Here is a 15,306-nt window from a genome sequence, read left to right on the forward strand (position 1 = left end):
CAACGTAATTTAATTACTTAACTTGTTCGAGGATTCTCTTCTCCGTTGGCCCTAATATTTAACAACTGCAGCTGCTGCGTTTACAGGTTTTATAGACCGTGAATAGAAAGAGAGAGAGAGAGAGAGAGAGAGAGAGAGAGAGAGCTGGTAAATTTGTTTCCCCTCGCGTTGGAAACTTTCCTACGTCTTATTACGTTACCAAAAGATCACGATCTTTCTCGAGCCTTCTAAGCTCGTTGACATCTTTTCATTCTCGCTACATTATAGTATCAGAGAGATACTATAATTCCTTGAGCATTATACCCACGCTTAACATATTTGCCCTTTACGCTTCGAATTCAGAGAGAGATGTTATATACGCGATCTCACAAGGAATTAATTAGAATCGCGGTTCGGGCGATATTTAAACTTCGTCCTAATGCGGGTACCACGATCGTAACTAACGGTACGGCGCGGTGAATAAATCAGCCGAGCATTTACTTCGACCAATTAGGATGTAGCGCCCAAAGGATGATCCATCGCGTAAAACGAACCTGGCAATCTCATGTTCCGCCGAGCTCGAACTTTTTTCTTTTCTCCCTCCGTGGCGCACAAGACCGAAATATCGCAAGATCACTTGCATGATGCACGAAACACATTCTCCGAGATTATTCGCCGGGGCGAGAGACGACCAGGCATTTTTAATTTCTCACCCGTCTGCCATTAAATTTTTCGCGTCTGTCTCTCTAAACTCGGTCCCCTTGGATGGTCGAGAGTCGACCCTGCTTTTAATATACTTCCTTTTAGTATACTTTTATACTCTCTCTCTCTCTCTCTCTCTCTTTCGTGTTTGTTTCGCTTTGTGTCAATTTTTTTTACGTACGAGCATTTACACGAGATATTGAAAACTCAAGCTAAATAATATAACAAACTGATTTGAAATTGACAGTTTTAAGAGATTTAAGAACAACCAGAGAGAATAATAATCGAGAAACGTCGACGAGAGGTCATCTAGAAACGATAAATTCAAGCATCGACAGGACGATCGATGCCAACCTGTTTCTAGATGTGCCAATATTCTTGCACTAACACGAACAAGTAAAATCTTCGAACGTCTCCAGTTTAACGATAAAGTGGAAGAGAGAACGATACATCCAACAAACAAACAAGGTGGAACTTCATCGATGTGAGAAGTGTAAAGTAATTTATTCGCGAAAGCGAACGAAAGGAATTCTTTTTTTTTTCCGGACGGCGAGTTAAACTCGCCTTGACTGAGTTTAAGAAGTGACGGCAGCAAAGTTTCTCAGACGACGGTGGGTTACTCGAGGGTGCGCTGACCGAGGAGTAAAAGACGGAAACTGCGAAACGAAGGTCTAAGTAGCGTAGGAGACGCTTAAGCCGCCACGTATGCAGCGTAACACGGGAAGCATATGGCCCGAGGAGCTCGACGAGTAATCCGAACTCTACCATTCGCGGCCCACGAAAACTAAGCTACGTGAAACGAATTATTATCAGACGACGGAACGAGCTCAGCTAAGGCGCGCGCCAGCTTGAGGAGAGCTATCAGCCTTCGTCCTTCCTTCCACCGGACCGGTTTCTCTGAATTTACCTAGGCCGCGCCGCGTACCGCCGCTCCTTTTTCTCAACTCGATTCTCGCTCAAAAGCCCTGGAAATTCGTAGCTTTCGTGACGGCAGCAACGGTTGCTTAAATTAGCACGTAACGTATGTACGTGAGAATTTGACGATTGTTCCGAGCGGAAAAACCGCGGAGAGCAAACCGCTTCGTACGGTGTCTGACACGCCACGCCTCCGTGACTTAATCTACTTGCCTGGCTTTGTCCTCGCTCACGCTAGCGTCGTGCATGCGATACTGTCACCATACTATTGATACCACGTGCTGGTGATTGTGTAACAAGACAGCTCTGCATCTTAGTAACTTGCGTGGAAAATCAGAAACGAAGAATTTTTGTTACTTAGTGTTACGCTACGCGTGGCTCGACAATGTCTGGTAATTCGGAACGACGTTCAAGATGGGAATTTCTACAATTGAAAGTAGGAATGGAGAACTGATGGATTAAATAGTTCAACAAGCGATTTCATCGTGTGTCGCGAGCCAAGATGTGTCAATTATGACCCAGTATACACCCAATGGATGTGTAACCCAGTCCAACACAGTATGGTAAATCAGGAATTTGATCACTTAGGAAACTCCAAACAAGGCGCCCCGTAAATTTGGATCAACCTCAAGTACGACGAGATCTTCCGCATCATAGGGATAACCATGTCATAGCAAGTGCGTACTCGAAGAATACGCGACGACATTGTTTTCACAAAATAACCGTTCAAGAGCTAGCAATGGAAAATTCGAGAACTTTTTCTGACACTTCCTGATTAATCCTGAGATGTTCTCCGCTCCACAGAGTCCTTTGGAAAGAGTAATCCAAGAGTTATTATAAAAAAAGGACTTGGGGATTAGTCAATCTGTGGTCACAGTAAATTAGTATCAAGACAATAATCAAGAAGTTAATTAGTAAAGGCAGTTTTTTGTACAGTTATTGTTTTGGCGCAGAACAGAACCCTCCGAGGCGTCAGTCAGGTCAATTCCTACAAAGCCTCGGCCCTGCCGAGAATTGCCAGATGTACTAACATACCTCTCACCTAAGGACACTTTCTCTGGTATGTGGAAAGACTCGGTAGGGCATAAACAAAGCCTAGTCTAGGCGCCTTGGCCTGCTCCAGAAAGTCGCATACCAATTCTAAAAGCGACATAGATTCACGTAGCGAACAGACGATTCGACAGTCACACGTAGACCACTCAAGGAGTCACAAGCAGTCCGTCAGAGGACTGACTCCGCGTCAGTTATACATTCATTTTCATTTACAACATATCAGTCCAAATACCGTCTTGTCTGCGTCAATCACAAGGAGAGCTAGCGTGCCCTCTCCCGACACATCACACATACAGTTTATAACCACTTTGTATTAGTCTTGAAATATAAGTATTTATTCCACATAACGTCTCATTCATTAAAACATCTCTCCGGGGGCTGTAAAAGGCACGACGAGAGAGCGACTAGCGAAGCGGGTAGCAACTAACGTTCCTTGCCGTAACAGTTATGACAAATCAGAACAATTGATCAAAGTTAGAAAAAAAAGTTACAAATTATAGTAGAAGTCAAATAATTAAGTTGACAATAAATCTATTATAGTTATTCATTTCCCACCCTAAGGGACATAAGGAAACATACGATTGACACCAGTCGTGACTGTCCTGAACACCGTGCAAACAAATTATTTATAATCGGCGAATGTTCTTTGTATCTAAGAAAGAAATTACGAAATAACTCGCAAAGTTATTACTACACGCGAAAGGATCATCAAGGTAGATTTTAATCCGACAGAAGTTCCACTGAAAGCAGCCTCCTGGGCGCGAGTTCAAACGGAAGTTGGCCTGGAATTGACCAAGCAGTTGAGTTGGCCGAGCAACGTCTGGCACCGTTTTTATTTCTCCTCGCGAGCATTTTCAGTCTCGTTTACGCCAACTTCGAGACTGTTTACGAGAATCTCACGAGCGCCACTACGTCTTCACGCCTGTTCGATTAAACCGATCGCGTTCCACTCTGAGACCATTATAGCTCTGTCGTCCAATTCAAAAAACTGAAGGATCTACGAGAAGCAAAATGGGAGAGAGAAAACGTGTCGAATATTTAAGACTTGATCGAGTGCTTTATACTCGGTCAGAAATTGTATTGCTTTATGACGAATACACGTCGCTACGACCCTGACGGGTTTAACCTAAACCGAAACTCTGTCGCCGTTCCGCGTGCGCGGCATGTTGTTCCGTAAACCGCGGCGATCTATCCCTGTCACTCTCGATTCAAACCGACCGATCTTTTTCTCATCCTTTCGCATCGGACACACACACACCAAGTATCCAGAGTGTACAGTGAACTCTTGGCGTGGTCTGTTAGAGTTGCAACGTTCCGCAGGAAAATACGCAAATAAATATTACACGACGCGACGAAGCATCCATTAGTATTGCATCGAATCCAGAGCGAAGTTGCACCCACCGGTTACTCCATAGGAGATTTCCCGGTGCCTCTAAGTAATTAGAAATATCGTTGCCCGACAGCTGAAATATTCAGCAACTTCTCAACTCGGGCCGCGCACGTCAATCCCGTCCTTAAAGCATAATGGCTAGAGAAAAGGGTGATTTCGTGCGAAATGCGTCGCACAGCTATCAAATGTAAATATAAAATATTCCTTTCTTCTTTGTACTTGTGTTCTGCGCTGTTTTTGTTCTTTGCTGGCACTTAATTTTATTCGTTTTAATTGATATTATTATCGTAAATGGCATTTTGCCATTTTATTCGATACAGTGTGGCACTAAAAAGAGTACACGTTAGTTGTGTGTTGGTCGCTTCCAAATTATTACAACTTATGTTAATCAGGCGGGAATGTAAGCCTCTTGTTAACATTCGTTGTCTCTTGTACTTCTTGTACCGCGAATAATGAAATTTTTATCATTTATTTTTATACTATCACGAATACGAACGAAACTATTCTGCAACAAGCACAACGAAATATTACTTTCATTTGTTTAATATTTGCTTGTATAACATTTCATCGCTCGTTTATCGCCAGTTAACACAAGGACGAATTCAACGATCACGTAATCTCTGATATCTCAATATCCATCACAAATTCGAATTAATTAACGTTCAAGCGACCGGTTTTATTATGTCCGATCGGTCGCCAAACGAATCAATCAACGTAATAAACTCGAACGCGACACGAACGAACAAATTGTGGCAGAAGTGTATGTAGGATATATAAAATACGTGGCGTTAGTTTGGTCACACGTCCGTGTTTCGTTCCGCGTCGCTCAACGCGAGCTGTTGTAAATACCGAGCCAAGAAGTTGCCCCCGGTAAGAACACCGGAAACGATAGCGCGCACGAGCCGCGCTCAAAATGTGCGGCTCGTTGGTAAGAAGTACGTGGCGATAAATCCCGAGCGTGACCCCGGACCACCGGCATTCCCGCAGCGTTTTGGTCTGCTTGCGCTACAGCTCGCTCGGCCACTGCTCAGAACCAAAATATTACCGCCTTCTATAAGCACCGGCCGTTCCATGCGACCCGGGACGAATAATTTCGCGACAAACGCGTCGTACGATGGACAAACCAATACGTATAGTCCACTGGAGGAAATTTAACGTCATCGTATGATCGATCAAACACGAGTGTTTGATGCTTGATCGTGAGAAACTCGAAGATGAAGGCTCGAAAAATTGATCGCAAAAGTTGAAAGGAATGTATATGTACTAATGGCTTTCGCGAAGTCTGTGAATATATTTAGCAAATATATTAGGATATTGGTACATTTGTATGTTATTGCCATGATTACTTGTTTATAGAGATATATATATATAGATTCCATTTTAGAATTAGTTATTCATTCCTTAACTAACATTTGTTGAAAACATTTATCTATTTTTGCTATAAACTTCATTATATAATTTATTATAATTTATAAAAAGTTATTAAAGTTACAAAGTTCTTATTTATTTATTTATTTATTTATAGTATTATAATAATATCATTATAATCACTATATGATTGTGCTTCGTGGTGACATCTGTTATGGGAGAGAGGACCTAAGAAAGACAGGAGTGTATGTATGATTTGATGGTGTGAAACAAAAGAAGAGAGAAGTTTCAAGAAGTTGTAACATGTTTGATGGAGTTATAATAAGAGCGTGCCAGATACCAAAGGAAAAGCAATATTGTATAAACATTAACATAATAAATATATGTTTATATATTATATAGATAAAGAAATAAAGCCCTAACTTTACAAAGTAAGAGTCTAGTTCATTGGACTTTTTAAAGCAAAAGTCAGCGAACTGGCGGCCTGCGGGCCCTTTCCCCCTTCCTTCCTGACCCCCCCTCCACTGCATTGAAATTTCCTCGCAGCACTAGTGATCAAGAAAGTAGGAGCAAGTAGCCGCCAGTTAGCCCGCTCTGTTTCAAAGAATCGTCTGTTCGATTTTTATATATTTCTTTCCTACAAAGAAATAACTTTCCTTTCTTTCTTGCAAAGTTAATTTGTGTAAGATTTTTTCGCTAATTAGCTCTGCTACCAAGAGATTAAGAGTTGTTGGAGACCCACCATGGGTTTTTGCCACGGGGGAACCTAATACAGAAGAGCTTCCAGTAGGAAGCTTGATCCGTGGTTGTACCGACTGCCACTCGCGGTTTCCACGGGTTATGTTTGGATTCTGCCGAGGAGCATGTGAATGGGCAAATTGAAATTTCGAGTGCACGATTTGCTACCGTCGAGTGAGTGTTTAGATGCGTTCGAAGGGGAACGTTTCGAGTACTGCTTATTCTGACAACGTGTCCTCCGCTTCGTTTACGTTCACCAATAAGGCAAGAGAATCGATATATTCCCTTATTCCCCGACGAAGCACATTTTCAACGAAGCCTTTCAACATCTCAGTTCTACTCGATTAAGTCAAATTTCTATAGTCGTTCACGAAGTTTAATTAGTTAATTATCGTGAAATTTAATTGATCGAAATCGATTGAATCCTACGATAATAAATTCGAATAATGGAAAATACAAGAACTTTCTCGTAGCCATTATTATTATATTCAAGTTTCATTCTCGTACAAAATTGGACAATTGCACGAACTTATTATACGCACGTTTCAACGTTATGTTTTATTCGCGATTCCGAAATCACCGCGGATAATTTCGCACTGCGAAATATTCCTCTTGAATTTTGTCGACCTTTCGGTTCGAAATTAATGCGTACGCATCGAGCAGAAGGTAATGATACTTGATAAACTAATTACAGTTCGCAACGAGACATGCCTCATCTCCTTTCGTGATATTGACTTCCCAGTAAATTAAATCCCAAAACGCAAACACATATTCTCTCTCTCTCTCTCTCTCTCTCTCTCTTTCTCTTCCTCATCTATCATATCTATCTATATTCCTTTTTCTATTTGCTCGAAAGAACGAATTAACGTTCGAAATCTTGGACACGAACATCGAAGCGATCGAAAGCGAAAGCTGAATCGAAGTTGCCCCAGCGGACGAATCTACGAACAAACAGGCACACAGAAATCGCATTTACAGAACGGGCTGTTCCGTCTCGCGTTAAACAATCATATTTGATTTGGATCGTGTGTCTGTGACACAGGGGGCGTGTAATCCATTCAAGCGGCTACGTGTTTAGAAACCGCGCGAGATCGCCAGACAAAGCGCAATTAACTCTAAAATGATAGGGACCGCACGTTGAATCGTAATTAACGGTACGTAGAACCAATTTCGCGGAATTATGCGTAAAATTATATCTGTGAACAACGACGAGCAAGTGTAAGTAAAATGGACCAACAATACCGCGAGGCATACGAACAAAATTCGTGTAGATATTAGGCACATGTCGAGAAAATATTCGGTGCCAGTTTTCATCAGTTATGTGCTACGTATGATGTATCAGTACTGGTAACAAGCTTCACAATTTAAAAAAAAACAGATCATATACAGAGTGGGTCACCACATATTGTCATCTAGATTTACGTCATTATTATTACGCGTAGCAAAAAATGTTTCAGATGAAGTTAAATGGATTTGCGTGAAAGAAAAAGACAGTATACATATAAGAATGCTATCCTTCTTCTTCCATGTCTTTCTTACGATAATTTTACAAAATTAAAATTAAAATATCTCCTAAACTAACGACTTTTTAACATAAAAAGGTTAATACTTTTTCGTAAAATATATCGAGATGCATCAACTGATGCAATAAAAAATATATGATTCAATTTAAAAAAACGTTAACGATCTTTATATGTCCTCTACACGTCCACCTACAAGAAACCATTCAACTTCATCTGAAACATTTTTCGCTACGCGTAATAGTATATACGCGTAATGGCGTAAATTTAAATGGCAGTGTGTGGTGACCCACCCTGTATACTATCAATACGATCAAAGGTCTGCTCGAGAGCTTAGGAATAGTAGACTGAGAGAAGAGAGGATGAACGAGAAAACGCTGTATGTAAAAATCTCGCACAACGTGGCTATGGCCGTCGTTATGAGAATTCCATAGGAGTGGTCCTCCGGTGGGGGTGGTACGCGAGACGCTTATGAAATTCCGTCGAAACGGGACTACCGGCACGATGATGTTATAAATTCGCGGCGGAGGCAAGTGTTCGACGTTCGTTGGCCACGTGAAGTGTTTGCGAATGTTGATCAATTTCCAGTAGGTCACAGGTATAAAGGTAATATACTCTCGCGAATTCTATACGATCGCGAGTACTACCATCGTGAAAAATTCATTGTTTGCGTTCGTTCTGTATTTATTTAAGGTCGCCAAAACCGATTACATTACAACATTTTATAGAACCGTGGAATAATGTGAGAGCCAGTGACAGATTGAACTAGTCGCGGGACAATCATCCTGTTAGAAACATAGAGCGTCGAAATTTCACCAACGTTACAACGCTCTGTACTCTATGGTACTCTAAGCTTTTATATTTTTATATTTTTACAGCTTTTATATTTTTACGGCATATTTAGAGACACACAAGGTCCGATGAATCTCTCGATAGCTTGCAATCCCACTATTGATGACATAAAGCTGTCAGATGTAGGTGTAACTTGCGAATGTAAAAATCGCAATAACATCTCGCTCTACGCTCTACTTCGTCAGATCTTGTCGCGCGAAAAAATTGTCGCGAGTGCTTGAACGTAGAGGAGAAATCGAATTACACTCGTCCATTGATTAACCGCCGCCGCTGTTGTCCCAGCTGCGGATCGTTAATGGAACAATAATAGACGCGCGGGTGCCCGTATTAACGACAGGCAAACGATAAAATTACGAAGCCGGGTAATTAATGTCCGATAATAGCCGCGGGAGAACGCTCGGCGAAAATTATACTCTCGTAGCCCGAGTTTTACGCGGTCCGGGCTACAATGTATAATCTATCGGCCACTAAGTCATGCATAATTCACGCCGGTATAAATTATTGCCCGCAATACGAACGCCTGACGTCCGGATGATCCCGCTCGAATCCGTTCCGTTCGTTTCTCCAGCTGCTCGGATGCTCGCAGAATTTCGCAATTCGCGGGAACCCGAATTCGTGGAATTTCGCGTTTTCGAGGTAACTCCGACGATGATAGTCACGGTAATTGTACGGGAAGAAGCAACGTCGTACATTCGTTTTATGTTACGAACGTGACTCCTTTAGTTTCGCATTTGATTTCGTATGCAGTCTCTCGGAGTCGTACGCGGGAGTTTTATCCGGGCGCGTTTATGACCGGAGAAATTGCGGGCTCTAATTAGAACGTGGAATTGCTCAAGGCTTTTTTCCACAATACCGCTTCTCTCTCTCTCTCTCTCTCTCTCGCAACTCCTCCTCTGTACGTTATCCAACCCCGTGAAATGTATTTCGCGACGAAGAAAAGTAGTCGAAGTGATATCGTGCGTGTATCGAACAAAGGAGCGCGTAACCAAAAGCAGAAAAATCCAAGCCATTTTGTAAAACTGTCGCGGGTGCAACGCGAACGATTTCGCGATACGTTTTCGACGTGGAATACGTGGTGGTCGTCGATCAATTTCAAGTACGCCGTCTGCGAGGGCATTATTCTCGACAAAGAGCCGGCAGAAACTTGCGAGTTTGGTTACCCTTAATTACACCCGGGCTCGGACGGAAAAGTTGAAATCTCGGCGTTCCTCGCGTCCCTCTCCCTTCTCGGTGCCACGGAGCGAAGGAAAGAGGAAGGGGTGGAAAAAAATCGACGAAGGGAGAGGAAAGGGTGGTGGGAGGGATGATCGAAACGCGAGACATTATCGGCGTGTCAAGAGTTTTCAATAGTTAACGAGCTTTTGATCTGATTATCGGCGAAACTTTCGAAGAAGTGTGACAGCTTGCGCTCTTGAGCAGCAGCAGCCCCCGAGATAGAGTATAATACGGGCTAATTTCGTCATTTCAATCCGCGACCCGAAACGAACCGAAATAATTTACAATGGCGGTGGATTGGCGGTCGCTGCGGAATAAGATCTTATCCGACGGGACGGATGAGGAGAAAGGGGGAAGAAAATTGAAGGTCGCCGAAGCAAGCCGAAGGACGATCCGGTTTGTCCGGCCAATTTCTCAGTCTCTCTCTCTCTCTCTCTCTCTCTCTCTCTCTCTCTCTCTCTCGCGACATCCTGTTTGACGCCACTTGACCTCATCCACTCTATATGTGCATGTACTACCACCGCGTGTGCGGATTTCCTTCGAGACCCTTTCTCCTTCTCGTCTCTTTTATCTTTCCGTCGGAAAAGCTGTAGCTTCCGGCCAGAATTACTTAGTTCTCTATAGAAAACGCGAAGGAATACGGACGAACGAGTCGACTCGTCGCGGCCGTGCTAAATCTCTGAGAGCTCTGGCTCTTGATTCTCCGTTCCAACGATTGAGAAACAACGGAGAGAGAATCAACATTCCTCTTATACAGAGGAGGAGAAAAATATCAAAACAATAACGGAAGCGATCCACAGGATGGCGGTATACATTTGTCACAGTTACTTGGTCGCGAAGCAAGTAAAAACGGTCCTGTTCGTTTCTCAATGGCTCGCGGGTGTACAACGAGAAAAACAGAGAGATATTTCCTTCCGTCATATACATGCGTATCTATGTGTGTGTGTGTGTGTATGTATGTTCTCAAAATCTGCAAATATGGCACACAATACCGTACGTGCTTCGGTGAATTTAAGATCAGCTACGGAACAAATCCTCTCACCCCGACAACAAAATGTTTCCAATAACTGTCGACCGATTGCACTGCTCAAAACAGTACACACGACGTCGCGCTTATTATCGTCCGTGACGTTCGTCCAACGGATCGCTCGAATTATTATTTCCGAATCGAAAAGAGAGAATCGACGATCGATTTTACGATTCTTACAACGAACAAGCGCAAAACGAAAGCGAAAGAAAGTTTTCGTGTAGAGGAAAAATTCTCATTGCGAGGCTGAATTTTTGTTTCGAGATTAATAAATACATTTTTAACAGTAATATTTAATATTTGTATATTTAAATAATATTTAAATAAAAATATTATTTAATGTTTAATTTAGGAATGTACTATTGTAAAATTTACTATCTAATGCTAAAGCGTGTCGTTATCGTCAAAACTGGGAATCTTCAGCTCTGACTGATGACACAGTACGCACGTTATCTACGCGTTATCGATCTTATTGTGCCGCAATTTAATGTCTATTGGCGAAACGAGATAGACACCTCGAGCTGAACACGTACGGCACGTTAATCACCATCTACTAGAACTGGTGTGTCTTTGACTGCGCAAAATCCACCGCGGCAAACTCGCAACATCTGCAGCTACAACCTGCAGGTTATTGCAATCTGTAATTGCAGAACTGCACGCGATCGACGTATCTGATCGACCATCGTTAACCACGAGACGCGAACCAGCTATCTATCCATTTAAAAACCAGACTATCTATCTATGAAAAAAGAAAGGAAAAGCTTCTGAAACGAGTTTCCAAAGTAATTGGGTAAAATTGTACAAAAAAAAAAAAGTATCGTTGCACAACTGAAACCGAAACAACGCGCAAAGTAAACTCAATCTCGCGTCGTAACGCCACTCTCGTTAATTCAATCTCGCATTCAGAATCTTCGACCAGAAACTCTACGTTTATTCATTCTACTTTGCATATTTGTCGCCGCCGATCGTCGTGCCTATTGAAAGCGCCGCGAAACAATGGAACCGTATCAGAAATTCACTCGTTCCTCCACGTTCGCTCGTTCTACTTTCCATCTTTCTCGCATATTTGTCACGACGATTGTGTATTCAAAGCACCTTGGAACACTGGAATCGCGGGATTTGCCCCCGCGTACCAACCTTTAAATCGAACCGCAAGACGTCAACAGGCTGTTTGCCAGCGACACTGGCAACCGCATACACAGAGAGGGAGGGACAAACTCTCTGTGGTTGAAACCACCACGATTGCTCGGCGGTCGCGTCGCAGAAAGGGTATGCGGAAAAATATTTACATTGAGCCGAGTGTTTTTTCTCGGAGTTTACCGAGCCGGACATTGTTTCGTTTCGCGGAAAAACGGGTCAAGTGGCTTTTAGCCTGACTGCAACTTTATCGGCAACCGGCGTACACCACTGGCTAGACCACAGAGAATCCCAGCCGTCGCGCTTTAACGTACTCACATTTGATTCGCTAATTAAGACCTTCAGCGAGCTCTCCGCTCGAACGGAGACAGCGGAAAGTGTCTGTTACCCAAGCAGGAGAAACATGCTCGTTACTCGAGAAAAAATGATTGAAGGATCTCTTCAAGAATCGCACGATTCGAGAAAGAAACAGAGGAATAAAGATAAACCTGGTGCTTCTACATTTCAGACGCGATTTGTGTCGTACTTTTTAGGAAAATGGAAGAAACTATCGAGATCTTTCGCCAGGAGTAACGTGTTACAATCACGAGGATATTTCGCGAGTCAAGACTCTATTTCTCGTGCATTTTGCATGAGATGAAGGTAGGCAAAAAAGGGGGAAGTTTCTCGTGCGAAATATTGATAACATTTTTGACAATACATCTACTGGTCGAAACAATTTTAATTTCCCCGCCCCTTACACAACCTGGTTCGATATCGATCCAAACCGAATATGCAAGTTGACCCGGATTGAAAAGTCTGCTGGAACGATCTTAAAACACAAAGAAATGAAAACGACTGTATCGCCGATTTGTGGATCTGACTTTCCATTAGCGAAATAGCGTTTCGCCTTCGCTTGGTTTCCACTTTCAGATACACCGTGTTTCTCTTGTCTCTCTGTGTACCTGTTTCTCCCTTCTTTCTCTTTTCTCCTTCCTTTTTCTTTTCCACCAGCTTCTCTCCCCTTTTCCCATCTTTGCTCCCTTTTACCGGTAGTTCCCGCAGAAATTAAGTATCGCGTAACGCGGCAACGAAAATATCGATACTACGTTTAAGCAAGAAATACGCGGGATAATGGGACGCTATTATGTTTGGCAAGCAATAATGGAACTAGCAGTTTTATAAAAGTCACCATTAGGGAATGAAGAGCAGTCATTTTATTACGTTAAAGAGCGTGTATAGCGTTATGCCGATCGCAATATTCGAGGCTCGTTGGTTGAACGGAGTTCCTCCAACGTAAGTTTTCCTCCAAGCCAATTATTTCGTAATGAAGAAATAACGGTGTAAATCACGTTACGAGATCACTACGCCCCCGACCGGAATTCTAATCGTTATCACGGGCCGAGGATGAAGATGTTTGGAGAGGAAATATATTATATCCGCTCGTTTAACGCAACAGTTCATTCAATTATAACTGCGTGTACGATAGTAATGCATTTTTCTATGCAGAATCTTGGCTTCAAGTGGTTCGATCTCCAAATTGAAGATAAAAGAAAAAGAGAGCGCGAATTTGTTTTCGTTGAATTTTTTAATTTCAATGTTACTCTGCGAAATATTTTAATACGAAAGCAAAAATTTTGCAGAAACGAAAAAACACAATTAACAACATAATTTTGTTGAGACAAATGGTATTTTAACACCGCGACAAGCAGCACGTTTGATGTTACAACAGTGACATTTCCAACTGAAGAATTTATCGAGACAGATAATATTTTACCATTAGGGCAAACAGTATGCTTGAAATTGTAAAAATAATATTTCCAACTGAGCTCGTTTCAGTTTAATCATTTCAGAGGCAGGGAAAAATTATTTCTACCACGAGCGTAAAAACATATTTTCGTTTTCAGAATGTGCAGCTGCATTTAGAGCTCTCCTCGCTTTTTTCACCTGTGTTTATTAATTTAATAAAATATACAGACTTGGAGATATGAAGACTCGAAGACTCGTAGCAAAAACTATTACGTAAATACGAATATTATGATTTGTTTCTGGGAAAATGTAGATTCACTGAGCCCTCTCGAATATGCTGCGTATATGTCGGTCGCAGAACCTTTGTTATTGTTTATATTTCGTAAATTGCGACTTTCAATTTTTCGTTTTTAAATCATACAAAAATACTAGTCTCTGACAATATTTCGAAATATAAATTTTACAATTTGACCGTAATCGTAACATATCGTAAATCATGTTATAAATAATACTTCAGTTTCTAAAATATAACAGAAGAGACTATTTGTTAAAAGAAACTCCGTAACTGATATCGTACGCTATCCGCGAACAGAGTTTCATAACTTTTTTCGCGCATTAGTCATCCAGTCGGTCGTATAATGTAAGTTGAAATTGGACTTACCTAAATTCGTTTAGACATCTTGCACCGACGGGAGAACCTCTGCATTTCGCCGAGATAGATCGACGTGGAAAATCCGTGGAAGAAGGCGAATACCGTTGTCGGTGTCCTGGAACGAGCGCGCAGAAGAAGAGAAATGTCCCATCCGTGCCGACAAATAGCGTAAAAAGAAAAGTTTCGGTCCATATGCACTAGAAAAATCCTTTCGTTCTTCTCTCACACACGAGTGAAAGTATCGTTTGCGGAGAGGTTAACTTGCCAACGATCTGTCACATATTGATCACTCTGATCGATATATCGATACACGACCAATGGCGAACGTTAAGTTGTAGGTTATGTCATAACCGTTCACCGCGGCGCAAACCAATCAAATTTCACGTTTCGCACTCGATACATTTGTCACGCGAGGCGTGAGCCTTCTTCGAAATGAGAAACAACAATGTTTGTTGAAATTGAAAATAAAACAGTCTTGAAAACACGGCCTATCGTTAACGACCGATCATTACACCACTTTTCTTTCAAACTTGTCGCGCAGCTGATCCATGAGTAAAACAAGCTTCGATAAATCGGCGACGACAGCGGAGTTTAGAGCAGCTGGTATCGAAATTCACATCGGCAAACAGTCGATAGGCGCACAGCGTGGCCCACTCTTTGAACGACCTCGTTAATCGACGATTCTCGCGACGAAAGACGAGAAGAACACCTACTCGAAAACCGTGCGCGCCGAGGATCGGGCGGTGACTGAAACCACCATCTCGTCTCGCTCACTACGACCCCCTCTCTTTCGCTCTTCCAACTCACCCCTTCCGTGCGTTCAAGTTAGTTCCCTCTCTTTCCCGTAAACAACGAACGAAAATCTTCTTTTTCTAGTCGCCTCCTCGTCTCGCTGGCACTCGCCGTTTCTCCCTTACACCACGCTATCGTCCCTCTTTCAATTCTGTTCGTCTTTTTCTCACCAATTACCGCGCAGGCATCCCTTCGTCTCTCTCGTACCTGATTTCTCTTATCATTTTCCTATCCTTCT

The 15,306-nt window shown here is 42.4% G+C and overlaps 1 protein-coding gene across 1 annotated transcript in view; it reads right to left on the bottom strand.

Annotated features, from left to right (window-relative positions):
• Nucleotides 1–15,010, bottom strand: part of LOC122529236 — a 348,092-nt gene extending 333,082 nt beyond the window's left edge. The window contains exon 1 of the mRNA XM_043655130.1: nt 14,286–15,010. The gene's annotated coding sequence lies outside the window, so the exon portion shown is untranslated. The remainder of the gene's footprint in view (nt 1–14,285) is intronic.
• Nucleotides 15,011–15,306: the final 296 nt, after the last annotated feature.

This window comes from Frieseomelitta varia, unplaced genomic scaffold (assembly GCF_011392965.1).
Source record: "Frieseomelitta varia isolate USP_RPSP 00005682 unplaced genomic scaffold, Fvar_1.2 scaffold_281, whole genome shotgun sequence".
In the NCBI taxonomy this organism is placed as follows: domain Eukaryota; kingdom Metazoa; phylum Arthropoda; class Insecta; order Hymenoptera; family Apidae; genus Frieseomelitta; species Frieseomelitta varia.